Raw genomic sequence first — 27,566 nt, 5'->3', positions numbered from 1 at the left:
CTTCATATAGGAAGGAGAGCAATGGGCAAGCGAGCAGCGTGTTATTGCGAATAGGAAATGTAGCCTACGGTGGATAGACAGAAGACGCTGGCGCTCAGGCAGCTCCAGGATGCTCCCCTCATTCAGTTGCTGCATTTTTATTGTTTAATAGCTGCTATTTCTGATCGCATCTTGCATTAAAAGCAGTTGAATCGCTCTCAGTCTGTGTAAAAGAAAAAAAAAAAGAAAAAAAAACAAACATATGGTTTCCCTGCCATCCATTTTCATCCCTGTGTGAGAGAAGGCGTGCAGACTAGTCGTTGCAAGGCGGACTTATTCCAACGCGCGCTGTGTAATGGATGGAGCTTGAGCATGGATAGGAGGGTGCATTTGCGATTTTTTTTTCATGACATCACCGCAGTTACATTGTCGTGGTCCGAGGCCTTTGACCTCACCGGGGTTGGTCCATATTTTGGCCACCCCCAGCCCCCCTATCCTTTGGGGATGGCCCTTATTCCCCCCACTCTTTTCAGACCGACCGACCATGCAGCCTGCAGAACGGACCCTTTGGCTCAGAGTCATCGGCTTTATCTTTCCTTAAGTACATTCTGGATGTGAACGGACAACTTGACACTCTTTGGCCAGAAAAAAACAAGCTCCTGTCTTCATAATCCGAAACATTTGCGTCGTAATTCCCTGTGCTGTTATTGCACTTTCCACAGGAAACCGGATTTCCCCCCTTCTTTACCGTGTTTCTTCTCCGCCGGCCTCACAGGATATCTATTGCTACTGCCACAACGACTTAATAGAGGCGAAAGAGCCTTTTGTGGGATTGAATCCATTTGCATTGCAAATTAGGGCCCCTGTGCAAGGATGACTGCACCTTACCCGCGATTTTCAAGGCCTCCTTCAACTCAGTAATATTGGTTAATGTCAAGTGAATATGACATTAACACTGGGATTATATATCATTTTTTCGAAGAATTGCCGCCTTTTTACACCGGGTGTATAACAGCTCAGGCTGTGCAATAGTGGCCCTCAATGGCAAAAAGGGAATATAAGGAATATAAAGCACAATGTGACTTGAAAAAAGGACTGATGACTTTTGCTGAATATATCTGAGTTCTGAGAGATGGAAAGTTGGAGACCAGAAGAGGAACTGTACATGTGGATTATTGCTGAAGATTGGGAAGTGGGTTGTTATCTTTGGTTATCTAGCTGTATGAGTGTTCTGCTCGTCATAAAGCTAGATAACCGAAAGTAAAAACTACTTCCAGACTCGTCGAGGACTTGTGGAGGACTCATGACATGTAACTCAATTTTCCCATCGTGGACCTGAGATTGTAGATGTTATTCAGCTGACTGGCTTTATTTTGATTTTATTCTGATTTATGTTGTCATTTTTTCACCCACAGTGTACATATTTTCACCAGGAAGGCATAGCTTTGTTTGTGCTCTCCTTAATTTAATTAATAACCTTTTCAGGGAGCATAATGTACATTATTGTTGTACACAGGTGCGCGCGCTCAGTCATCCACATTTTAACATGTACACACACACACACACACACACACACACACTCAATCTCGCTCTCTCTCTCTGTCTCTCTCTCTCTCCCACACACACACTGAACTTCTCTCCAGGCCACATATTGCATGTTAATATTTATTGCCTATTTGATCCTGTAACATGAGCTATGGTTTTAAATCTTATTTAATCTGAATGAAATTTCATCATGGGCTCATCTTGAGCTTTTCACGGGAATGAAAGAGTGACATTTAGAAACCCACGTGTGCGCCTCCATGCTTCTTATTTCAGCATGATCGAGTCCGGCCAGGAAACGGCGCTGGCATCCCAAACAGTAATAATTAGGACGTATACTGAACTGACAAAAATGGAGAGAGAGAGAGGGAGAGAGAGAGAGGTGGGGAACGGGGTTAGGAGAGGGAGGGAGGTGGCAGAAGAAGGAGGAGAGGAGGGAGGGAGTGAGTGAGTGAGGGGATTGGGGAGATGTTGGGGGGTGGGGGGGTCGGGCCTGCTTAATTGATTCCGTTAACCGCAGTGCAGGAGATGTGAACGACTGGACGATCCCATTCCCACGCTCGGTGGGGCAAGTGGCAATGCCATGCCCAGGCCCAATATGACAGACAGCGCCGTGAGGGCCTAGAGGGGCTGGGAGGGGAGGGGGGGATGGGGGCCGACAGGGGTCATGAAAAGACGTCAAGTGCACCAGACTCATCTGCATCCCCAAAGAAAGAGGCGACGTTTCCCAGCCCCAGCCGACGCGGCGCTCCTAAACTTGGAGTAGTAACGGTCTTGAATGCGTAATGTCTCGCCAATTGTACTGATAATGAGGACTTTGGGTCATTATCTTAAAACTATGCGGGTTTATGAATTTGAAAGGGATGTGCTGCAACTCTGTAATCCTGCATGGCCCCACTTGAGCGCGCGGATCCAGGCGTTGTACTTCTCCTGAGAATTAGTAATAGCGCAGATAATGTTGCATGGAGAAGTCTGGGCCATTTGAATAGGTGGCATCATGGTGCATTGTTTGTATTTGAACTTGACAATGAAGGAAGAACGTTTTGAGATTAATGTTGTATAGAGCACTGTATATCATCAGTGGGCTATAGGCAATATGAAAGTGTGGGATGAAACATGAAATATTGTAATAACTATAGAGGGTAGGCTACTTAAAAATCCAAGGGTCAATTATAATTATATGTATGCATGAAGCCCTGCATATAATTACATGGATAGGAGGCCTTTCCCTCATATTTATACAGACACACAGACACACACACATATATATACATATATATATATATATATATATATATAAATGTGTATATATATATGTATATATACACACACACAAACACACACACACACACATATAGCCTGTATATTTACAACGGATGTATTCCTTGGCTACCAGAAAATAATACTGTAATAAGAAGTTTTGCACTAATAGCTGAGTTGCACAGTTTTGACGCACACACACAGCTTGAGGTGAATGTTGTCCACTCGATGACTGACTGCTGGATCTGTCAGATGGTAGGCCGTTTCCGTGTAGACCACGTGTTTAAAGGAGGGATTATCATTTAAATGACATAGAATTAATTTCATCTTCATTGTATCCTGGTTGAAAGTGTGTATGTGTTTTTTTTTTAGGTTTCAAAATATATGTTCAAGTTATAAACTAGTTCAACTTCAGCACATGTTCAAAAATCTGCTATTTTGCAAGAGGATTATTCAAGTGCAGTGTTAAACAGAGCCACAGTGGCTGAATTCAACACTGCCTTTGGTGAAAAGGTCTCTTGCTGACTTTCTCACACCGTCAGACAAAACTAGTGTCTCTTGTTCCTGGCCCCTGTCAAAGGCGGCATACAATACCAGGTCGTTTGCCCGAAAGAAAATTTGAGAACACAATTTGGGCCGAGCAGTGGCGAATAAAACAAGTCTTATTGTCCTCAGTTAAGTCGATTGAAATCGTCGTCTAGCTTTATGAAAGGGAACACTGTTTTCAAGTCTGGGGGCCACATTAAATGTCAATTCAGAGTAGGAAAAAAACTTAGGGTCTGTAACTAAGCCACTAGCTCATATCAGTCACCAAATGTCCACACATCCACTCTGCTTCTTCTTTATGTTTTTTTCAACTTGAGCTTTTCTTAGACTAGTGGCTCATTTTAGTTCTTCAGAGTTCATCAGAGTTCTTCCTGTAGAGAGGGAATTGAGACAAAATGTGCCTTTGTCTATTAATATTTAAGCCTTTATCAAATTCAGTACATGTTAAACAGGCTAGGAGGCTCATGGTAGTATGCACAAGATAAACTATCTACTGGTTTTATTAATTCCTCACCTCTAACCTCTAGATCCATCCTTGAATGCATCAAATAAAAAAAAAGGTCCACTCAGTCAATAGGGTATACAATACAATGTTGAGATCTGGTGTTACCAGGAGAGAGCAGTATCACATGTCTCAAACAGCTGCAAAACACACTTGCATGCATCTCCGTTGTCCAGCCACTTTCAGTTTTCCTGGGCTGCATGGAGGAGAGATGCAGTGTGGGTTGGCAGCGGTTTGCACAGCCTTTACTGCCTGCCTGTCTCTAGAGACTGAGTAAATCTCACCAATTTGGTTCACATTAGTGCTTTTTATGACCACTGACAACCACTGCTGTCATGAGTCCTTAAAATAATGAACTGTATTCTCCATCTGTGATGATGATGATGATGATGATGATATGGCCTCCGTATCTAAATTTCACACTTACCTGATAGTGTAAAGGTACATTTACAACGCGTAAAACACTGCGTCTCTATAAATGAGGATGAGTAGTGTTTTCTAGTGTGTGAGGTGGCCAAAAGTATGCTTTTATATTATTTATAGAAGTGTTCCTGCCATATAAGCACATTGCTGGAAAAAGAAAGGAACCTGCCATTCATTTCGCACGGCCCCATTTCCATATATATATAAAAATATAGCCGTGTGATTTGACTATGCACGTAGAAATGGGTGGTGACAGACCCTTTTCCCTTCTCCTCAGTAAATGGGGACTATGCGCTTGTCTGTGCCCTCCTTCTGCGCTCACACATACAGTGCGCCACAGCCATTGTCGTCACGTGATTTGTTGAGTAACAAAACCATGGCGACCATGGAAGGTGTTTTCATATTCATTGGACGGGCAATCAGCATATTTTATGTGAGCGTGCCCGGGGTTTTCATGTGCTTCCTCTGTGCCTCTGTGCTGTGTATGGCAGGTGCGGTAGCAGGTTTATAATATGCGTCGGCCCAGGTGAAGGCTGTGAATATAGTCGTCATACAGGTGCCATTTGTTAATATGCGTGTTGCATGGCTGTATTTTTTCATTGCTTATTGCGGCCTACTCCCAGATTGTTTTTTGCAATAACAAAGTGTTGAGATATATGGCTTTTTTTTTTTGTCGGTGGGAAATGCTGTCGTATTCTGAGCTATCATGAAACATCATCTACAGAATTAGCCAGCTGCAGTCAAAACTATTTTATCCAGGTTCACTGAGCAGATAAGAAAGGCTGTTTTCATGCTGCTGAGGCTTGGGTAAAGGCTCCATGTGCATCTACGTATGTATGTCTGTGTTTGCATGTGTGTATGTTTTCCCTGTGCGTTTGTCTCAGCAATTAACTGACCTAGGCGTCTTGGAGAGCTGGAGAGGCTACTACATCATGTTAATGAAAGGGAACAATAGCTGTGTCTCAGTCAACAACGTCTGTCTGTCTGGCTTGGGCCATATCTGCCTCCTTTCGTGTGTGTGTGTGTGTGTGTGTGTGTGTGTGTCTCCTGGACATGAACTTGAACTTGAGACAGGCAGCCAGACACCATCTGTGCACCAGGAGTAATGAATTCAGTGCATTCATGGCTGTGGAGCAAGCCTAGGCCACCGCCACCCATTGATGAGCAGATGACCCCTATAGTCTGAGTTAGCTCTTCATCACTAATAGAATTCAACAATACCAGCTGGTAGTAGGGCAGTTTAGTTTGGCTGTTTGTCTAAAGGGAAATAAGAGTAGTGGTGTGCCAGTTGTCTTGGAGCTCGCATGAGTACGTGCTGTGTATGTGCTTGCATGCGTCTGTGTGCTTATGCTTCTGTTTGAGCAATGTATGCATGAAGCCCTGCATGTTTCCCCTCCCGTTTATCTCCCGTCTCACGATATAGCTTGCGCAAATTAATTGACATACACCCTTTTCCTTCCCATATGCTGTCCCTTTCCCTATTAAACCACTGGCCTGCTATTTTAAAGACACAGCCATGCTGAATTTATTGCCTTGATAATTGAAAGGGCCAGTTCAGTATTTCCCCTGGTAAAAGGTGGTAAGTGAATGAGGCATAAACCTTAAACAAGCCAGGCACAATGTGAATTCCTGCAGGCCCTCCTTCTCCTCCTCCTTCTCTTCCTCCAGCTCTAGCTTCTGTCACAATCACAGGCTCACAGTCACACACACACACACACACACACACACACACACACACACACACACACACACAGACACACACGCATGCGCACACACAGCAAGGCTTTTCCCTCTGGTTGGTGTCGCCACGGCAACGGTAGGTGAGATCACCGTGCGCATGGCAGCATCAGCCCCTGCCAGTGCAGGACAGGTTCCTGGTTTCTGTGAGCGTGTGGATGTGTGTGTGTTTGTGTGACTGTGCATGTGCTCTGTGCAAGAAGCTATAACGCAACCTACTCTCTGTCAATGTAGACATATATTATAGTGTTAAAATGTGTTTCCTGTCAGGTAACCTTACCTGCATTGGTTAATTGACTTAGTTTAAGTTGCTCTAGTTTGCTCTATAAATAGCGTTAATATACCTGTTTAATGAACTGTGAGACACTGAGGCTGTGGTTTATATATAAGGCAACACAAATTCTGAGATTGTACATTGGTCTTCTACACACACACACACACATACACACACACTGACACACAAAAACTAAAAAAAAAAGGTGTCACTGGCTTCATTAATGGTGTCATTGCCAATTAACCGGGATCTGATCGATCTCACACCATAACAGACCAGCCGGCCATAACTTGCCAATAATCCACTGAGGAATGTCATGGTTGGGCCCTTTTTAATGACATCATGCATGGCCACTTGAGCGTCTTGTGGGGAGCAGCGGGCATGCTGTGCTCTGCCACGCTGTATGGCCCTCCCCTTCAGCTACTGCATGGATATGCATGGCCGACATGTTGGACAGGAACCTTGCCCTGTTACCTCTTGTCAAAGATCTATTCCATATGTAAGCGTGATGCGATTGTGTTTGAAAGTAGTAGAGTTGTGTTGTCTGTATGGTGTAGGTTAGTTGTTATCTGGCATGATGAGATCATTCAGCTCTTGTGGTATTCAAATCATCTCTGTCACACAATCATACCAACTCATACAAAATCACAGTTTTACCACAAAGTGAAACTTGTGACCACCAAGTAGAAAATGATCATTTGTATTTGAAACATTACTTTCATGACACAGATGCTCCAAGACTAATTTTATGAGTCTCTGTAAATATAGTTAGCCTATTTAAAATGGTGAGCTTGTTGTTACTCCCTTAATTTCCCATCAAACTGACAGTTGCAACATGTAAAACTGAAGTCGGGCGAAAATGTGTTTTTTCCCAAAATTGATGCTGCTAACACTGCAGTCCATGTTTTGCCCAAACCTGCCTTATTAATATAATAGCTTCATAAGAATGCTTGCTAGTCTGCCACAGTAACCCCCCACATTTCTCTAATATTTTAGCATTAACCACAGAAACTGATCACTGTTTGGAAAAAAAGGCTCAATCTAGAGGCAAGAAAAACAAAAATCAGAAAAGGAGATTGTGAGATATGTCAAACTGTCCTAGAGTTCTCTAACTATTTGGATTTGAGAGGAATAATTGGTTATTTTATTATTTGAAATATATATATTCATAATAATCTGTAAACATTAGTGGCTGTCTTGTCTCAGCGTTTTTTTTTAAGTGAACAGAGATTATTTTTATTGTTATGATAATTTGTTGAATCAAAATGTTTAATGCAATTCTGTGTGAGTTTATAATGATGTTTGTAATCCCCCAAAATTTAAGATTTTGACAAATAGAAATTGCCATTTGATGATTCAACAGCAGTCAACATATATTGTTTTAATTCAGATACAAAATCTACCTGCAAAAGTTCTAGGACTTTAGGTAGAATGTGATACAAATGCCTTATTGTACACTTTGTACCTAAATTGCCAGTGATAATAATGCTAATAGCCAATACAATATACTTTCATGGTTAGGGATCAATACTGTGGCAGCAGCAGTGCACAATAAGGCTGTGTACATAAATGCTATTTTTGTACTACAGGTCTAAAGCTGGCTGTCAGCCTGGCTTCGAGGATATCTGTGCTTCGCTGGCTTTTGATTATGCAAATACTATGCACTATAAATAAATTAGTATAATTGCATCTGAAATATGCTTTGAATCTTCCTCGAAGATGAAAGGATGTAAATAATATATTTCGTGTCACTGCATTATTCATTCCCTATTAATTACAAACATTGTGGCACTAGCGTTTTATATGCTATACTCTACATTTAGGTGGTGTGGATGTTATATTTTCTATATACATATATACACTGTACATCCACAATCTGTCAATATCAAGGTACTTGCTACTAAATTATAATGCTGAATTGTCTCTCACTGTATTGACTCTCAATTTTCCATTAGGAAACTCCTAATACTATCAGCATAATTCAGTTTCCAAACCTTAATTGGCTCTTATTGTTGAAATGGTAATTAATGTTTGAACAAGCTCTGACTCTATAAAACGCGACGTCCTCATGTTCACTGTCCGAACACCCAGATGTTCTCATTTTTTCATATTATGCATAAGCACATCTGTATTATGTACGGCTTCGTAAAGGGGGAAGGTCTTCAGAAAACATTAAACAAGCATAAATACTGTAGACGTGCCGCCACTACAATTAAAATATGCCCATCTTTCGGCTCTTTGTAAAGCATGGTATTGAGGCCTAGATGCAATTTGAATAAGGCGAACCGTTTGAAAAATATATGCTGTTCGGCAATTAAATTATATGGGCTCTCGGACTAGGGAGCTAGTACCAGCGCATATAGAATAGCGAGCAGTAGTTGCTACGCTCGCATTAGCATCTGGCCCTTTTATGTAAATTTGATGAGAAAGGACTCATGCATATATGCCAGAGCTGGGGTGTACTCGCCTAATATCCTTATTAGAGAGGGGCGAATTAAATATTTATTAGGGGGGCTAAGGGTTAGGAAGGGGGGCCTGTCCTGTGTTGTCGTGAGGACCCGAGGTGGAAGAAGGGGGAAAGGGAGGAGGAGGTTGGCTTTCTCTATGAGTGTCTCTCTCTGCCTCAAGGTGCCACCATCTTAAGGCGTTTGGCAGTAGTGAGAGTGTGAGGAGGGTAGACTTAAAATGTCCGCTGGCATAGACACGCACATGCATACACATTAATGCATACAAATTTCTATGCGGTTTGTGGCCAAGAACACAGAGCTCGGAAAGTCAATTATTCAGTTACTGTCAACAGCAGCTATGCATGCTGAGCATTTCATTTGCATGTATTAATTCGCTCGATTACTGTCACCTTCAAGATCAGCCTGCATTTAGCTTTCTATTGCAAGCCGTTTATTGGGTAGTTGCGCTAAAACTAGCACCATGCTCATTAGAACTAAACTGGTATTGGCTAATGTTTAAATGATTTCAATATAACACCTCCATGTATTTTCAGCCCAAGAAACCACATGTGCATTGGCTTTTACTGAGTTCGGTTTTAGAAAACACCAGACACACAGCATTTCTATCCAAGTGTATTTGAAGTAACATGCATTTATGTGTTTATTTACAGTGTTAAACAGTTAATTAAATCATATGACTGCCCTCGTTTTTTAACTAGAGCTCGCCACTTTAAAGTTCCAGATGTCACTGAAATAAAAGTCAGCATATTATATGTCACAAATATGTCAGTGTACATTCCCTGAAACTTAAGAATAAAGGTGCAGAATAGTACCCTCTGTGAAAAGTTACTGATAAAAGTATAAATGGTACATTTTCTAAAACTGTTACATCAAAAATGACAATACAAATGCTATAGAGCAAAGAAAGGAAGTCGATGGCAATTTCGCCAGTGTATGTAAATCAGCACTGTTGTCCCTATCTTTTCCTGTCTCCTCTCTTACTCACTCTCACCGTCACACACACATACTGTGGCTGACCTCTCCTATCTGTTAATTATCATAAATGTGCTTAGTGAGGCGACACACACACACACACACACACACACACACACACACACACACACACACCCTTACCCTCGCACACACTCACGTACAGTGCACAAACACACATTGTTCAGCGAGATACAGACACAGCATTAGCATTCCCTTTCATCCTGAAGTGCTCCTGAGGCATAGCATGAAGAAGAATGCGCAGGAAATTATTCAAGATGAATTATACCATACATCATCCTCATTTTTTGTGCATCGACACAAGCACACGCACAAATATGCGGTTCACCAGTTTAGTTAAGTATGTTATCTGAGGTATTTGACTATTGTCACAATTAGAGTTTTGGCTTTAACTGGTTGTTAGTGTGTAAATTTGTCTCTGAAGATACATGTACATTGCCGTGTACGTATTCATCTGGAAGCCAACGTGTTTATATACTAGAAGTGTGTGAATGGGTACGTGGAAATTATGTCTGCCTGAGCCTTGTCTCCTTGCATAGTCAGCCTGTTGTCCCTTTTTACATGCATAAAGAATGTATACAATATCAGCTGTTCTCCTTCCCTACCTCCCTGTTTCCTCTGATGAGTGGTACGCCCCGGCGTGCTGCCAAAGAAGTGAGAATAATTAAACGACGGCGTGTCTGAGCCTGGCGTTGGCTAATGGATTGTTACCGGTAGGAAATGAGACAGGCAGCATGGGGGAGCTGGGTGGCAAAGCAGACCTCGACTTTGGATAATGAAACACTGTAAGCCACCGGGGTGGAGAGTAGGCACACCTCTCGTAAAGGAAATGCTTTTGTTCTATGACTACTTCTTTTTGTCGTATAGGTAGGTGCAGTTGGTGAGGAGTCGCACAATGTTAGAAAGGCACAGTCAGTACAGCATCCCTTAAGTCAAGATAAATGTTGTTTTTTCTACTTTTAATCTTCTTATACTGTGTTTCAAATCAGTGCAGCTCACTTAAATAAAATTTCTATTTTTAAACTCTATAATAATAATCCTTGTAGGTCTTGTATATGTTCCTCTTTATGTTATCTTATATTGCACATGTGTGTGATTGTGTGCGATATGTATACACATGCAATTTGCATAAGATTTAGCATCGTCCGCATCACCACACTGCTGCTTTAGAGAATCCAGGGGGTTGATTCTTGGCACTGTCGTCGCCGGTGTAGCCCACCACCCCCACCCACCCTACACACACACACACACACACACACACACACACACACACACACACATACACACACGTAGGCAGAGAAGCAGAGTAGTGGTGGGGGGGATAGCGGGGCGGGGGGGGGGTGGGGGAGGATGGGGGGGGGCAGAGCGGAGGAGGAAGATAGAGGAGCAGGAGGGAGATGGGATGAGACAAGCCACACAAGCCGCAAAGGGAACGAGGTGAAGGTGGAGGGGGGAGTGCGGTATAGTTACCCTAAACCCTGCCGTAGGGCTAGAGACACACACATGCATGCACATACACACACACACACACACACATTGGTTTGTCACACAACCGCAAGACACACTCACAAGAGTCTCGAACATTGCAATGGGGAGTATGACAATTATGCCCTGTATAACAATATCCTAATTGTTTTTATTGGTTCTGCTTATGTTTCCTGATGTGTTAATTGAATATATAGGTGATGGCTGTCTGACATTCATGTTTGTTTGTTTTTTACAGGATTCTTGACTTTGATGCATTTTTGCAGTTTGTATTTGATGAAATAAAAACATAAATAAAATTGAGAGTGAAATCACAAGAATCTTGTGTGGTTGTATTATTGATTATTGCCATGCAGCATCCTGACAGTGCAAAAGCAAGTGTGTGGTTATGTGTGTGTGTGTGTGTGTGCTTTGATACGAAGCACTGATAAAATGTGGCATCTGTCAGTTTGATACTGCTGTGCCAGAAGAGCCTCACAATCACTTGGGAACACAGCAGGAAAGAAATCCAGAAGAAAGAAACAACATACAGTATGAGCAATATATGTCCTCCAAATGAGTCAGAACCATCCACATGAAAATACAAAATAAGTTTTTGGATTTAAACCAAAGCATTGTTTGTTGTCATTCATGTTCAATGCCTGTATTTTTCACCTGATCAGTTTTTAACTTGGTTTTCTTGAACCTGTCTGACCATGTCAGCAGTCACGTCTTTTTACAAGGTTAAAGAATCAAAATGAAAAAAAAAAAAAAAAGTTTAAGGGTACATTCAAGTTCATTGTCGCTGTGTGAGGTCAACAATTAGGTTTCAAACTAACCATAAACTGCTACAATTTATAATGGTTACCTTTGACCTCAAATGGACTTGTCATTTAGCCTTGACATTTGACATCTGACCTGCTCACCCACCAGTGAGAGGAGGAGTGAGAGGTCAGGGGTGACTGGGTTCAACAACATGGCTGCTGAAACAGTGTTAGTACACAGCAGAATTACTCTGACTTAACTACTTAAATTTATCTCAGTTTTAATATGAGATATTTAAGTATCTATACCTCAATAATTCAATTTTAGACTCCTAGGTTAACATTTAAACAAAGTTTCTTATTAATATTTTCCAGTATGAAAAGAACACACCTCCCGTGACCTTCAAATGATGTATAAACCAGCTGCTCATGTGCCATAAAGGTCCCAAGTTTGACTTGCTATTTGTGGCAAAGTGTAAAGGTTGAGACGACATTTGCACAAAGTTATTGCCAATTTGAATTCCTGCAAGTAAACTTAGCTATGGGAAATGATACCTCTGTTTCCTTCTGCTACCGCTATAACTGTGCATTTGCTTTGCTTCCTTTCGTTTTAGTGGGAACATGTTAATTGTGATTTGCTCAAGAAGAGTTATTCAACATGTAAAGGTTACCTCTTGGTAAATATAGTCACTCACTGCCTGTGTGTGTGTGTGTGTGTGTGTGTGTGTGTGTGTGTGTGTGTGTGTGTGTGTTGTGCGTGTGTGCGTGTGTGTGTGTGTGTGTGTGTGTGTGTGTGATGTGTCTTCTAATACTTCAGTGATGGAGAAAGGGAGCTGTGGAGGACTGCAGGCAGCAAGAAGTAGAGGTCAACATGAGATCTCTGAGATTTTGCTCTCCACTGGACCCACATGAGGTGAGCTTGGGTTAATAAACCAGAATGTGTGTGTGTGTCTGTCTGTCTGTGTATGTAGCATTAGCCTATATGAGCTACATGTGTAGGCATCCCTACATATGCCTGCTGCCCATTTTTGTATCTGGCAGAAAGAACCTAAATTTAGTCCACTCACTCCTAAACTGCATTTTCCTCTATTTATGGATTTTCTGAGACCTCTGTTAATTTAACACATTTCAGTGGTACTCACTCTACAAAGAATTGATTTTCATTTGTTTTTTAAATTCACAACCCACAATTATTTTTGCTCTGAATTATTTACTGAGCACTGCAAATGTTATCTTCTAAAGCTTTTGATATTTATCTGTAAAATTCCAATACTCTATATTGAAAATGTTATACAAAGTGTTGAAAATTTTGTCAAAAATAGCTAAATGTCTTTGTTGGTAGGGGTTTTTGACTGAGTGTTTTTTACCCTCTGTGCCCATCTCTGCTGATGTGTGTGTCTGTTTGCCTGCAGCAAAGTTAGCCCATGTGTGTGTTGGAAAAAGGCATAGATGTTAGTAGTGGTCCAGAGGACACAGTAAACAGAATAACAGTGGTTTGAAGGCAGCTCAGGCGATGTGATCGTGGGCAATATCAAATCCCATGACCCATTCTTTGCCCTGTGGTCCATACCAAAGACAAGAAGCACGGGGGAAACAGAGGTTACTGTTCACTGTTCATCATCACAACAACACAACACACATACACCAACAGCAGCTACAACCAGGAAGTGATTTCAAAAATTTCCTCTAGCCATTGAAATCCATGTGGTAACAGTAATTGCCCTCCGCTCTGCATGGCGTTGTTTGCATTGCATGCAGGGCATCTTGCTCTATCAATTAGACCCCAAGCCATTATTAGACGTGACATTTTACATTACTGAAGAGAGGCAAACATTTTAATGAGCACAGCTTGCTCTCAGATTTCAATCTGTGCTGCCTTTATTTCCGCTTTGACACCATTTTTCTTATGTCTAGGTGACCTCTCGAAAGGCGGCATAAAGTGTTGGGATATGAGATGTACACACTGTGCATAACTAGCTGCAGTGATTGACATATGTCACTGTCAGCAGAAAATATACAGTAGCACTTGGTACCTACGCCAGGCTTATGCTCTTGATGGTTAGAAACAATACCACACATATCGTGCACCTTTGGTGTGACAAACTTCAACCGAATGAAAATACCCCAGTGACTCTACATGTTCTGTTGAGTTAAAAGTTTATTTCTTGGAGTTGCTAAAAAATAAAAAATAAAAAAAAATAAAAAAATAAGGGGATGAAGAGGAGAGGTGGTATGTCAGCGCCCATGGGCCTCAGTGTGCGGTGGTGTTACTCGTCCTAATTACTCCCAATACTCACACACATTTGGTGGACTGCTCAGAAGGGCCAATTAGAAGGGCAGGGCAAGTCACTAGGTAGGAAAAGTCAGTGCTGAAGTGTGTAGCCATCTAGACTATACCACAGAGAGATGGTGTGTTATGGCAATCTCTGCAGTACATTTCCATAAATTACTTTTTTGTATAAAATTAAGAGACTTTAGGCACCATAGCTGTGCTTCAAATTGAATATCTTATAATGTGAACGTTGTGTTCTTCTGTGTTTACTCTATATGTATTGCCCAACATAGCATCAGCTCAGCATTTACAAATTACTGTTTTTTTTTTTTTTTTTGGGGGTGGGGTGATAGTGAAATGATAGTGTTAATCTGGGGCAACCAAAGTTAAAGGAGTAAAGTGAAAACCATTGGCACTTTGTGAAAAGGAGGTTGTTACATGAGACTCCAGAATTGTGTCACTGCATCAGTGAGGAGGGTAAACAGTTTTAAATATGGCACACTTTGCTGAACGGCATTAAAAAGCTGACTTTTGAATGCAAAAAAAAATGTTGTTTTCATCAATTTCAATGGTAAGAGTTTCCACCAGATGATCCAATGCGACAGAGTAAACAAGAGCTCTATGGAGTATGTTTGCAAACATTTCTCTACATAGAAAACGATCACCTTAGATTGACTTCGCTCTAAGCTAAAAGCCCAGCCCTTTAAGTGTGTCAGGGTCATTAGACCTCTATACCCGAGTTTGCATTATTTACTTAGAAAGGTTTTTTTTTGTTTTTTTTGTTTTTTACAAGTAACATCTAAATGCCCATCAGCCACTGCCAGTATACAGAATATGGCAAGGTCATGGGTATGAAACTGAAACAGGAAACGAGGAAAGCTTTCCATCTATGCAGATGCAGATGTACTTTGACAATATCAGGAAATGTTCCCACTTGAAATGAGGACAGGGTTGTTTTTTTATAGGGTTACATTCCTATCTCTTTCTTTCTTTCCTTCTCTCTTGATATTAAAATTTCTATGGTCATGATTAATATTTCCACAGCTCAGACAAACACAAAACATTTACACTGTAAATTTTGCCTCAGTACCATTTGCTGAATATTAAGATAAGCATCCACAGAAACCCACAATGTTTGCTCTACAGTATAGTTTGTTTACATTGCATCACCTCATTTCCTATGCTATACTCATAATCATCTGTCAGACATGCATATTTGCAGTACAGCTGCTTACTATTAGGGCGCCAGCGGGAGTAAGTACTTATAATGTGGCGCCCGTATTTGTGCATATAAACCCTCCAGTCTTGTAGGCCGGCTTCTGTATCATCAGTGCTAGCCCACAGCGATTAATGAAGTCGTCTGCTTGTGTCTGCATGATTAAGGAGTGCTAAAGCATCAGTGTGTTTGTGTGTCTGTGTGTGTGTGTGTGTGTGTGTGTGTGTGTGTGTGTGCATGTTGTCTGCATAGATAAAACAGCAACAGAGAACAAAAGATGCCAGCATCGAGGAAGCCTTTGCAGTAGGTCCATTCACAAATGTCAAAATGACAATTTTGCACTGTAGAGATTGCTTGGTAAATGCAAAGGCTTAATTCTTTATGATCAGGTAATACAACAGCAAACAATTACAAATGATGACTAAAACCAGGGAGGCAACTGAGGGAGAAAACAATACATTATTTATGAAAATATTGTAAAATATGTGAAAGGTATTTTTTTTCTTTTCAGTGATTTAGTTTTCATCTATAATTTTTCCTATTTCCTATTTGTCAAGTAATTCCATATTTCATGCTTGGATGCAATCCTTTCCCCGTGCTATATATTGCAGATGCTCATGCCTCTTAGCGATAGCACAATATGTCCTTTCCATGGTTGTTCAAAAATTCCACAAAACTAGAACATACTCATCTTTTTTTTCCCCCCTCATTCTGATGCGCTACATTATCATGGATGCACCGGGGGATGAGTCTGGTATTTGTGGAAATCTCGTCTTATCAATTTATAATTAAAACAGATAAAACTACAGTTTTTTTTTTTTTCATTTAATATCCAAGTAGCTTTCAGCGGGCTGTGTAATAGCGCTGCGTAGGGAGGGTTTCTTCTGCATCATCATACAGTCAGAACAAAGGATATGCACATCGTAAAATCATGCAAATGAATGCAAATCGCTGGGAGCAAGGAATAGCGAGGTGGCAGGGGGAGAGTTTGAATAAACAGAGGACTTTGTATACAACACTTGCTGGACAATCTTCCTTAAAGTTGTGGCACATTACTGAATGTATATTGGTTCTGAATCTGATTCTAAATCTCTGCTTGAGACTTTGTAGAATTTTCTCTGCTTACAAATACCGGGTAGATGTGTTTACCCACAATTCCTGAATGATATGTAGCTTTGTATTTCTTTCTTTTTTGATAGAAATTGTGCTTTATTTATTTATTTTGTGATGCAACAAAATGCGAACTGTTCATTATAGAGGCGATTCTAAAGCACAGTGAATGCAACTGTAATACAGTGGCTGCTAACAGCATTGCAGTATGTATGTATATATGTATGTGTGTATGTGTGTGTGTGTTTACGTGTATGTGTGCATGCGTGTGTGTGTGTGTGTTTAGATGATGCAATATTTTGACCGTACCGCCGCAGAGAAATGCAGAACAGATATTAGTAACAGCAACGCTAATGAAAGTCACACCTCTGCTACTCGCCCTCCCAGTGAAAACTTCAGCTTTATCAAACATGTGACATTTTCATAATTATGTTCAGTTACTGGGGGATTAGGTAATGACAGCGCAGGTCAGCCTCAAAGCCCTAAAAAAAGAAAAACATGCTTGTATTATTTTACTTGATATTTGATTTGGTTTTCACCATGGATATTTAAAGCACTAGTAGGGTTACTGCATCATCACAAATGCATCAGCATAGACAGTGCAAAAAGATAAGTTAAAAGCCACTTTGCTTCCATCCTAAATTATATATCATTACTTTTATAATTCATAATACAACACAGTGTCTTAAGTGTGTGTGTGTGTGTGTGTGTGTGTGTGTGTGTGTGTGTGTGTGTGTGTGTGTGTGTGTGTGCGTGTTTGGTGTAAAATATGCCAGTGTGTGTTTCATCACAAATTAATTCAAAACTTTCACTCAATCCTAATTTGTAGAAAAATTCTAAAATGATGCAATAAAATCCTTACACATAAATTGAAACATTTTGCAAAGCATGTATTTTTTTTTCCATGAAATTAATTCCTGCAACATCACTTCCCTCCACAAAATGCTGATATTAATCTAGACATGCTTTAACAATATCACATTCAGAGAGTCCCATATCCATACAACAATAAGTAATTTGTCTCAACTTGCCTACACAAAAAATCATATTTAAATAATGCCGCCCTCTTTCAGACACCACACAGACACACACACACACACACACACACACACACACACACACACACACACACACACACACACACATACAAGTGGACTAAACCGCAGACACAATATGGTAGGGGAGAAAAGGGGGAGGGCTCAGACAGACATTCACAATTGTGCATAATGATGTTAACATTCCTGCATGTCTAATGCAGGGGATATTGAGACAGACACTAGCTGGTCGGCGGTCTTGCTGCGTGTTGTGTGTGTTCATGGGTATAAACTGTAGCAGTGCATAATGATGTATTAATTGTGGCCTGCCCGTGCTCGTGGCGTTTGGGCTCCTTGCCGAGGTTACCACGAGGCCTTTGATGCGATCGTTAATCTTATAAAACATATGCAAGCTCACACCGCACTTTATTTTCTAGTCTGCTCGCATGAAATTGTAGGTGCACCGCAATATGCGTAACAGGAGCGACTGTTGTTATTGCTTTGTGCAAAATTACAACCAGCGGATGTTTATTGCGTCTTTTCTCAATTGATTGTAAAATGTGGAGTGATTAACCCAGATTTACAAAGCCATTTAAATATAATAACTCTACAAAGGGATATTAGTGTGTATCAGTGGCCAGGATTTTAAGCTAAAGTGAAAGAAATGGCACGACAGCAGCAATTTAAAACACCCTCATCCTCACAAAATTAAATTTTGTATTCAATAGGAGTGGCTTAAAGGGTGTGCCTTAATTTCATACACATGCACCATCAAGTGATCTGCCAATACTGTTATATATATATATATATTTTTTTTTTTTTTCAACTTCCTCCCAAACAGAAAGGCACAAACAAGGGAGGGGAAGTGGATATGAAAATGGAGTGCCAGCATCATAAAGGATGGAAACAAAGAGGGACAGACAGCATACACTGAGAAGGACAGGCAAAAGATGAAGCTCATTTTTCCGTGGGCACCCAGTGGCGTCTGCAATGCAGATCGCTGAAATCCCCCTCGAATGCGTCCCTGGGCTTAAGGGGGGTGGGGTGGAGAAGGGTGAACAAGGGATGGGTTTATGCTATCTCTGCTTTGGTACACTTTGTTTTTTTTTCCTCCCCCCACCGAAATATATTTTTTCTGTCTGCATCAAATGTCAAGTTAATTTCCTGGGTGCTATGAGGGATGTGTCCTCCCCTTCGGTATGTGTGGCAGGGTGGTGGATTGTGCAGGGTGCTGTGCGTGTGTGTGTGTGTGTGTGTGCGTCTGTATGGGTGAATGGGGAAAGGGGCATGGCAAGGCAAAGAGAGAGACGAGAGGTGATGAGGGGGGGTTTAGTACAGTATCTATAAATTGGCTCTCTCTGAAGAGCTAGAGAGGTGTGTTGATAGTGTGCGCGCATATGTGTGTGCGTGAGTTTCTGGTTGTGTGAGAATATGATCCAATTATTAATAGATGCTTTTGTCAGTGTACCTATGCCCATGTGTCTGTCCTTATTTGTGCACTCACATGTTCAGTTCTTTTGAAGGTTCATCTAAATTGAATACTAATGCAAAAAAAAAAGAAAGGAAGGAAAAAAACATGCTATATATTAGGCTATAATAGATGCTCAGTAATTCAATGTTGTTTAAAAAAAAAAAGAAAAAAAAAGCAAAGAATCTTATGAGACTTCCAGGTATTTTTCAACAGTGTAGTTAAGTGTGGAGGGAAATTTGCTCTGGCTATCTCATCAGCTGTGCTGCATTTCCTGCTCACTAACAACAATGTCTAAAGCTCCTTACCAACTGATATCTAGTAGCATATTATGTTAAACATTCATGCGTAGCAGTCCTCTTTTAACCTTGTTGCTTGGCAATAGCAGCCTTTGTGTCCTTCTGCCTTCCAAGGCTGTGCCATATTTTATTTTATTTTTTATTTATTTCAGGTTTCCTCCATTATTACTCCGTAATTGTGTCCCTTTGATATTCTCATGTCTACTACTTTTAGACATAACTCAACCTTTATTTTCTCCTTTTCCTCGAGTAAACACAAATGTGCTCTGGCTATCTGTCTCTCTGTTGATGTCTTACCTGTGCACAGCTTTTAAAACAATTGGACTTTGATCTAGAGTTTATATTTGCGTTCAAACGTACAGATTTCTTTCAGTGCCATACGCACAGTGCTTTTGCATATGTGTCCATCTGTGCGTGTCTATGCCTGCGTGAGTGTGCGGGGACGTGCCTGCGTGTGTGTTTGTGTATGTTTATCTGGATGATTTTGTGCATTCTGCATGCAGCTGTTAAGTGTATGAAGGCAAACTGTATATTTTGTATCGCAAAGTGTAAAATGCCTCATTGCAGAGAAAGGGATTATGCATTTGTCAGTCGTGCTTACGCTGATGTATGCTCCTGCCCCACAAATGTCACATCCCATAACCCAGAAAAATTACACCAGTCCCACCTAATTACGCATATTCATGATGCTGTTTTGCATAGTGCTGGTAGCATACTTCTGTTACAAGCCACAGAGCTGAAGGATATGGTTGAGTGAAAAGGCTTTCAATCCACTGATTCAGTGCGTCTCTGCCACAAGCATCAGCTTGATAACACTACCTCCATGCCAATTTTTTTTTATGATCTGAGACCATTATGTTAAGAGAGTTTTCTCTTATTTCTCACAGTCAGTCATATTGCCACTGCCTGCAGCCCGTTCGACCCTCGTGGGAATAAAGAATAAAGAAATTAGCTTTTGTCCTAGATTATGAAGGTCATTTTTAAAATAGATCAGATTCAACTAATGATTTTTGAGACACTTACTTTGTCATTTATACTCCATCTCTTCTCTGTTTCTTTTTGCATTCCGTCCTCTCTTTCTGTCTTGTGCCTCTCTTATAGTAAATCTGATTCTCCTGGTGATTGAGGATGAACGATATGTAAATCAGACGGGGAGCAACTGGAAGCAAGGACGAGAATATACAGAGAAAATCCAACTGAAATTATGACTGCAGAAGACGGACAGGGGAGGAAGTGTTGGAGAAAGAGATGGAGGTAGAGGGAAAGGACAGAGGAGAGTGGATGAGTGGTAGTGGCCAGCTCAGTGGCTTATTGTAGCACTTGTGGAACAGACTTAATCAGACTTGGCCCGGCTGTAATGAAGGAGAGGGTCCAGGCTGTGCCACTGCTTGGGTAAACAGCGATTGTTTCAGTCCAGGGTTCCCAAACACGGGCAACAATGGTACTATTGTCCCGCTAGCTCTCATTAAGAGGCGAACCAGAGATGGGGTGAGGTAGCAGAAGCGGGGAAGGGAGGTGGGTGAAAAAGGGGCAAGAGGGGAGAGCGGGGGGTAAAAAGAAGAGGTGTGGGGGAGAGCAGGAGCGGGTGGGAACCTGACAGGAGCAAAGGATTGGGTGGGAGGGGGGAAGTGGAGAAAAAGAGAGGGATGGAGGGAGATGGCGAGAGGTGCTTCTCTGATCGTCATCTTTTTTTTTCTTCTTCACTTTCATTGTGTCTTCTTTTCCCACCATCTTGTTTCCATATCCTTCTATCTTCTCAGCCATCATCTTTCTTCCCCGTCTTTCCCTCTCATCCTTTCATCCATACTTCCTTTCCCTCATCATCTTACCAGCCACCTACTCTATTCCCTCCATCTGTCCTTTGTTCCTCTTCGTTTTTGCATGTGGGATAGTGAGGGATGCTTTGCCTGTCATACCATCTTTGCATCACCTTTCCCATCCAGAGCAGGAGAGAGCGAGAGGCAGAGAGAAGAGGAGAAACAGAGGACTGGGAGGGGGGATGAGAGGGGCAGGGGGGTGGGGGGGGCAGGAGCAAGACAAAAAGAAAAGATCATGCTGCTTCCTGGCTTAATGAACATGGGCGAAGGATGATCACAATAGAATACATTATGCTCTTGTGAGTAGTGGCAATCAATTAGCAGAGAGCACACCACTGGCACACCATCGTTCCCGCTCTGGGCACCGGCTCATTCACTGCCCAAACGAGTGACCCGAAGAACCCTCTCGCCTCGCTGTTTTTCCCACCCTCAATGCCCAGCAGCCACAAAAGATTTGATTTCATTCCTCAATGTGAAAGAGGACAGTGCTGAATTTGCATTTCCGCCACATTCACTCCGCGTTCATTGGAATATTAGTCAGGTTCCGCTACAGTCAAAGGTCCTGGCTCAACGTAAAAAAAGTGTGTGTGGTGTTTGAATAGGTGTATACATGTTCTAGCAGATATATATTAACCAAAGTTAAGCCCACAAACCCCCATCAGCTACGCCTCTAAAAATGATGTGATGCTGATTGGATTGTTCTCAACTGAAAACTGTCAACACACTGTACTCACTAAAGCTGTATCCCCACACGATGGGGAATCAGACATGACAGTGTCTCTGTGACTGACCATGGCCATTGCATACCAAATTGTCACTCAGGTCCCCATCAGCAATTCATACAGCGGTTTGGTGAAATTCCTCCATCCTCACCACCCCTGATGTTTTCTTCTTCTTCTTCTTTTTTTTTTGTGTCAGCTAGAGGAATAGCTCCAGATAATGGCAGCAATCTATATCGTGAAAGAGGCAAGGAGTCGTTCTGCCTTAACACAGGCACAAATCACCACTGTCTGGCTGAGGATCTGTAAAAGTGTCGGTGATGAGTAGAACACACTGCTTTCACTAAGGAACTTTGCTGTGATTCCAGGCAGGGGCTGGAAATGGAGGAAACAAAAGGAAATGAAGGGAAAGGGGGAGAAAGGAAAAATTGTAATACATGTTAGGATGTAGGATTTTTTTTTTTTTCTTTTTTCTGAAGATGGTGCATGCTGAGAGGAAGATGGTCTCGGGTTTGGGTTCAGGAAATCTGTTGTTGCTGTGTTTGCCAGGGCATTCACACTTTACAGCATGGCCATCTGGAGATCTGTGTGCGCCTGTGTGTGTGTGTGTGTGTGTGTGTGTGTGTGTGTGTGTGTGTGTGTGTGTGTGTTTCAGTCACATTTCCCTTTATGCCATGGAACATAATAGTATGTAATGTTGAACACAATTTGTCATGGTTATTCATAGTTTTACTTTTCTCACCTAAAACCTGAAATACTGCATTTGAAGTATCAAGCGATCTAATCAGTTAAACTGACTAAAAATATCTCAGCAATCTTCTTTAACAATTAATTCTGCTAATAAACAATGAATGGCATGTGTTTTCAATAATAAGGCCTACAGTATTCAATCTACAGCACACATGCTGACACTTTGTTGTGAAATTTACGCACACTGACAAGAAAAGCAACATGTCTGTATGTATTCCTCTGCTGCCTAAGTATCTATCATTTATTATTTTTGCAGTGCCAATGCTTCGACAAGCTCTCTTTATAAATCCCATACCATAACTTTATATTTCAGTTAAACTTGTCCAACCATCACATTTACACATAACAGTGTGTATTTACCATGAGCGACTTCCCTCTCAGCAGTTGACTACAGACTCTGCCAATCACATGATCATATGCTTTATGGAAGCAAAGTGAATAAATAACTTCATTTTTTTTTCTAGACATAAACAAATTTAGTTGTGTTCACTTGTTATGTAGCCAATTCGATTTTTTTAATGAAAAGTGTAATTTTAAGTGAACAGAAAAGTGAGGGACATTTCCCCACATGAATTTATACCTTAAAAACACGGCTAATACTTTGAATGCCATTATGCTTGATAAATGGACGTTCTATATGTTGACAACAATCACAATACTCTATTTACAGTAATATGAATAGAGAACAGAAATTCTATAATAATATATGGTCCTTTTTTGTGTGCAATCAGTGTCCTCTTTGCCCCTCATCTTGCATGTAAAACCTTTGTCTTCATAAGAGCATTAAGACCTTCATTATATGTTACAATGAAGAGCTGAGGTCAACACCACATTGAGTTCATATGTCATTCACCTTTGTCCCACTGTACAATGACTGAAATAGCTTATTGTATTTATAATAATATATGATTTTGCCGCTTTAATTATCCTTTGGGATCAAAGTTTGCATTGCTATTGTCATTTGGTCTGTTTGGCTACGTATAACCTTGTGACTGTATGCGTTTTCATGCCTTTGTGTTTGTGTATATATTTGTAGTTCCAATTTTCAAGTTAAATCTCACTACACATGTGGTGTTTGTACCTATATTTTAAAAAAAAGCACACACATGTTGATTACATGGTACAATCCAAGGCTACTGGTTTTACAATCCACATGCACTGTCTATAAGAGCCTCTTCATTAATGCATGGATGAATAGAAAATGTGTCATTGTACACATTGTGTACACTTTCTGTTCTTACCTGAGGACCTTAAAGTGGATTTTATCTCTCTTTTAACATTGAGTGCATGTGTAGAAGTGTTTTGTTTGTCTTCAGAGTGCCTCGGAATGGTGCAGGGTTGTGTTTTGACCTTTCAAAGAGAGAAAAAAAGTGACATTTTCCTCGGAATCTCAGTGTATACTGTACGTGTGCTTGTATGTTTGTATCTGTTAAAATATTCAAGTGCAAAATGCTTATAATGTATTCAGTGTTTTCAGGCTGCAGAGGGCATTGTGTTCACTCTCCACTTTGAAAGTTGAAATGTTCAACATCTAATGGATGGGGAGCAGGGATGGCAACATAGGGCAGGAGAGGGAGGGGTGCACACGGTGTTACATCCGTTTGAGTAATACATCTGGCTGTAGGGAGAGGTTTTGGGAAAAAAATAAAAAATAGCACATGTTTTGATGCTGCAAAGAGCCTTGCTTAAATGAGTAAAGTCAGATCAATTAATATTCCAGGAGTGTTCAGATAAGTTAACGATAAAAACTGTTTTTACATGGGAAGAGGTTGCTTTCATCACATTTTGGCAACTCTTTCTGAAACCACACAAACCGTGAAAGATAAAAAGACACAGCTTGTGTCCTAAACTGTGTTACATTTTTTAGTTTGGTCTTCCTTAAATCCTAATTGTTTTAGGTAAAATAATTTTCTGGTCTCAAAATATGCTTTTTACATTCTTAAGTTTTTCTCCCCTCATGTAGCTCCATTTGTTTTGAGACTGTAATGTCTGTTCCTCTCCTCTTTATCTGTTTCTTCTTGATCATCTCCTGTGCTCTCACACCGCTAGGTCTCTATGTGCAGGCATTCATGCTGCTGACATTTGTGTCCAAGCAGGGCCCAGTGACATGGCCTTTACCACCCCTCGCTGGGTCTCCCTTCGCCATCCCTACCCCCCACCGCCATTCTTAACCCACCAAGTCCTCTTCATCAGCGTGCACATAAAAGTGTGTCTGTCTGTGTGTGTGTTTGTGTGTTTGTGTGCTCTGGGACCATCCTGTGTGTATAGTGTCTGTGTGTTTAAGCCATGTCCAGATCAGCCATGTTCATGCTTGCCTGTAGCCCTGTGTGCACAGTAGGGGACATGGTATGGAACAAGTCTCTTTCTCTGCTGGATGCAGGGTGAGCAAATACAGTCACTGCAGGCTGAAAGGTAGAGGGGCACACATGTGACAGTGGAAAGCTCAGCCTGATGTGGCGAGATATGCGGACATATGAGGTCTATCCTAATGAGGACAATAATCTGAAAATGTCTTTCTTGCTACATAATATCTAAAAAATCCTATTTTTTACAGAGTAACACAAACTTTTTTAAAATAAATTTCATGGCCACAAAATCTCACCTACAATATTCACTATTGATTATTTGGCGATATTTTGACACTGACTGTCTGTGAATTTTAGAAGAGCTATTATGTGCACAGACAAAGTGCCAAGCCTCATTGTTCTTCTTCTCAAACACACACACACACACACACACACACACGCACATGCACAAACATACAGACATGCTCACCGTCCCTGCAGCCATGGGAATGGAGAATGCTGAGGTTCAAGGTCATTTCAAGTATTCAGCAGCCTGGGGCTCTCCATTGTCAGTGCACCACATCCTGCATGCACTCATACACACACACTAGCACACAACACGTTGTAGGTAGGCGTACATTCTACACACCGCATCTCACTAGCACTCGCATCTGAGACAGCAAAGTGTCTGTCAGGTGAGAACATGACACTTTCTAAGGCCACTCACATACACAAACAGTTGCAGGTGCGAATAATCAGTGGAGACACAATTATCCATGTTTCTATAGTATAGACTGTCGAGACACAAAAGAAGGAAAAGGTTGGGCAACTGATGCTGTGTATCATCTGTGTTTAACTGTTCTGCAGCCGTACTTGTTTACTCTTCGTCCTCTGCATCCACACGCTGTGCTTTACTGTTTAAATTGTAGTTGACAGTTTCTACAGTTTGGCCCTGTCTGATTATATATTTGGTTTTAGGGTTAGGGTTAGATGAGAGATGGCACAGACCAAGTTTTTAGAAACAGAGTGAAGGTGAGGAAGAGAGAGAGAGAGTAGCAGCAGCAGTGGGTGTGATTAGCTCCTTTGTTGGAGGTCTGTTGAGCTTCATTGGCTCCAGAGAATAGGTTCCTAATGAACCCAGCCAAGCTTGGACCAAACTTTGTGCTGAAGACAAACTAAGTTATGGTGGTCTGGCAGAGCGCTGGGGGTGAGCCGACTGATATACAACGCCTGGACATATGGTCCCCCCATCAGGGCCTCTCCCAGCCACTTTCTCATGTCATGGCTTCTGTGTGTGTGTGTGTGTGTGTGTGTGTGTGTGTGTGTGTGTGTGTCTGTGTGTGTGCTTCTGTGTGTGTACACGTTAGAGTTGATACACACGAAGAATATTTACAGTGTGGATTTTTATATTTGTTTGATAATTCATTGGAACAGAAATAGAAAACTGGAGAAGAAACAGAGGGAGTGGGTGGGGGTTGATGGGGGTGGGGTGGGGTGGGAGAGAAGGGAGGCCGGTTGATGCTTACTGAGAGCGACAGAGGAGAGAGGGCTGCAGGCTTTGTCTTTCCAGCTGACCCCAATACAGAATCCTTTCTGACACGTCCTACAAGACATGGAGTAACTGAGTAAATCAGGCCAACCTGGCTGTGGTGTAGCTGCACCATAACAGATGCAACATGGAAGACAACCATATGAGCTCATGACATTAAGAAAATCATGAACGGAAAAAGTCTGAAGACTTTATGCATTCTCAAAAAAGTCATGTGTTAGAAGTTTATGCATTCTAAAGTGGAGGATTAGATAATAAGCAGCTCTTTTTGTGTGTGCATATGTCCATGCATGCACAGCAGCGTTTAAAGAGGAGGCGCAGGTGAGCCTGAGTGCAGTTTGAGGCTAATCGTTTGGGTCAGGGTGGGAGCGTGGGGACGGATGGCTTCCGTGTCCCACCAACAAGGCTCTTGGTAACTGAGCCGGCGAGGGGGAGAATGGGCCCACTACAGGGCCACACAGCAGGCTCAAACAACACTTATTCTACTGGCCAAACTGTCAGCCAGAACAACTTCATTGTGCCCAAAATTGGAGTTGAAAGCAAGGCAGAGACTTGGGAGGGGAGGGGGCAGTGGGAAGGTAGGGAGAAAGAAGGGGAGGATGCAAAGAGAGAGAGAGAGGAAGAGAGGGGGTCTGTGGGAAACTGGGGGACTGGAAAAGGGGGAGTCCCAGAGAAAGTGCAGTCTTGGGGATGAATAGGGTCAGACGGTGTGAGTTCATTTCAGTGAGGAGAATTCCCATAGATCCTACACGAGGGGCAGACGGCCAGGAGCAAGGCAGTGGCTCGAATGGAAATTTATTAAAATGCCTTCTGGGATAAAGGGAGAAACTGTAGCAGTTTTGTATTCTAGTGTCTGTTTTGTCACCATATTTGCTCATACTACTCAGCCATGATAAACACAGTTTTTAGACAATACTAAAGTAACAGTTGATAGTGCTACACATTTAAGAAATGTGTACATAGTCTGCATTCACTCACCTACTGCCCTCAAGTTTTTTTAAATTGTCTGTTTTTGTAGAGCTGTTCTTCGCAGTCCCTTCCCTTTTATCTCGAGCCAATATTAGATCATATATTTGAGAAATGTCTCATGCCTATGTA

General features: G+C 41.5%; 1 long non-coding RNA gene across 1 annotated transcript in view; it reads left to right on the top strand.

The window, feature by feature from the left end:
- LOC111231356 overlaps positions 1-27,566 on the top strand; it is a 40,348-nt gene that overhangs the window by 2,538 nt on the left and 10,244 nt on the right. Inside the window, exon 2 of the long non-coding RNA XR_002665496.1 lies at positions 12,767-12,862. This is a non-coding gene — a long non-coding RNA (uncharacterized LOC111231356). The remainder of the gene's footprint in view (positions 1-12,766; positions 12,863-27,566) is intronic.

Source organism: Seriola dumerili, unplaced genomic scaffold (genome assembly GCF_002260705.1).
Source record: "Seriola dumerili isolate Sdu_G_001 unplaced genomic scaffold, Sdu_1.0 BDQW01000017.1, whole genome shotgun sequence".
In the NCBI taxonomy this organism is placed as follows: domain Eukaryota; kingdom Metazoa; phylum Chordata; class Actinopteri; order Carangiformes; family Carangidae; genus Seriola; species Seriola dumerili.
This window is presented reverse-complemented; position numbering and strand designations above follow the sequence as displayed.